A 2,416-nucleotide genomic window follows, 5' to 3' on the forward strand; every position below is an offset into this window, starting at 1 on the left:
CACCCACTTATATATATTGGGAATTAAGAAAACTAAACAACAATCATCCAAGGAAAGAATTAGAGCTAATTAACACATTTAATAGTTTGATGCATACTATATATCTAGTAGTGTCCAATTCATTATGCTAGTTACATCCTCTCAATTCATATTCCCCATACAAATTTTTGTATCCTCAACCTCAGTAGCTTGTTCATCACATACCACATTGACAATCAAGTCTTACTTGCTGTATATTTTCTGTATAAGTTCAAAACAGCATAGCGTTGATAATTCCCACAACCTCTTGATCCTTTTTATGACGTGAAATCCAACTGATAAGCAATACTTTAAACTCTATGTCCTTCAGTAGTCCACCAGTTTATTGGCACAATTATTTGCTCATAAGTGATAGTAGTGTTCTAGCTTTTTATACAAAGAGAGAAGAGGCTATACTAATTGACCTTCACGATGATCGATTCAAGCGAACATATTGATCAATAACCTCAAACCAGTCAATTAGTATATCATCTACTCTTTTTGTATCAAAAGGTAGAACACTATTGTCACTTATGTGAGGTGATAAAAAATTACAACAATTAATATGTGGACTACCAAAGACCAAATAGTTTATAGTATCCCCAATCAGTTGGATTTCACACCATAAATCAGATCGCTCTTATGAAACTACGTGAAATTTGTAGAACTAATTGAAATTTTAAGCCAACATATTGATGGTTAAAATTTTATATTGATTTAAACTCGGGCAAATAAATGATTTTATTAATAATGAATTGGGTATCTATGCAAGAGGGTGGAACATAATGAACAGGAAAGAAATCAAAACAATTATTAATTAAACTAAATGACAATCTTTACCGTTATGAATAAGGATCAAGAAAGAAAATCAATACAATCAATCAAAAACAAATGGCAATCTTTACAGTTATAAATAAGGATCAAGAAAGAAATCAATACAAGCAATCAAAATATATGATAACCTTTACCATTATGAATAAGCTAAAATATAGAAACTAAATTTTTTATCTTCATCATCTTTCGAAAATGCCTATTAAAAATAAGCTGACACTCTTTATAATTAGTAAAAAAAATATTAGTTATCCCTCTTATCAAATAATAAATTATACTTATGAATTTAACATTTTTGATTTCTGATAATCATGATCACTTTTTGTAACTGCATTCATGCTATAATTATTGTATGCTCCTTTGAGCTTCTAGTACTATTGAACTCATCCATTGCCAATCTCTTCATATACTTTGCCTTATTTATAATAATAAAATGTTTAATTTTATACCCCATTTTAACTCGAAGGCAAACAATCTACAACATATTAGTGAATTAGGACACCTATTTTGCTAGAGTGATGCTAAGTTAACTTTGAATTATTCATTAAACTTATGAAATTATAGGTAAAAGTTCTAATTATCTTGAAGGGGAGACACACATACTTTAAAAATCAGTTCAAAATGATTAGCCGGACAAAACATAGGTTAATTAGTTTAAAAAAAGAGCAAATTTAAAAGGAATATATTATAAATACTTGGTAAAATATTTGTGATATTTATCTTGAAAATAAAATCCCTCATATTTTGCAACAAATCAAAAAAGTAATAAATCAAAAGTAGATCAAAGAAACCTTTATCCAAGGAGTCGAAAACTTATCCATCTTTAGTAAAAGTTCACGTCCCCCTTTTTTGGAATGGCTTAAAACTTTCCAACAAACTTTTTCATTAGACATTTCATAACCAAAAGCTTTTCAGTGAAGGGACTTAGTCAATTTTTTCGTAAAAAAACTTAATGGATCTAATCAAGATGTACTAATCTATTTTTAAAAATGATTTGCAAAAAAAATTAAAATTCCACGAGACCCAACATACCAAATCTATTAAAGACTAAAGTGGCTAGTCTTAAAAAAGTAGAAAGCGCAAAAAGCAAATAAGTATCATATAATTTAAAGTCATAAAGTCAGCACGAACACAAACATAATAAAATAATGACTAAAATAGAAAAGAAAGGAGTTGTTTTCAAGATTTCTTTGCTACTTTGCCATGTCCAATTTGCATGAGCTTTTGAGAAGCGGGGACGAACACTTTCAAATCTAGTAATGGTGATGAGTCTTGGAATGAGACTTCTTGCAAGGCAGAAGTCTTTTATGAAGACTCCAATTAGATCCAAATTATTCATGTTAAAAAAGATAGTAAGGAAATTGGTAAGACGATTCAACTTTAAATGATAGTGAATAAATTAACTATAGAGCTAAGTAAAGTCGTAAAATAAATATACTATCCAAAACACGAAAAATGTGTAAATGCCTATCTAGATATTTCTCCTACAATTGGTAACCCTAAACCAAACTCAAAACTGCCAAGCCACCTTTCATGTCTTTTTAGCACAAAATTAATACTCCACATT

The sequence above is a fragment of the Solanum stenotomum genome, chromosome 2 (assembly GCF_019186545.1).
Source record: "Solanum stenotomum isolate F172 chromosome 2, ASM1918654v1, whole genome shotgun sequence".
Taxonomy (NCBI): domain Eukaryota; kingdom Viridiplantae; phylum Streptophyta; class Magnoliopsida; order Solanales; family Solanaceae; genus Solanum; species Solanum stenotomum.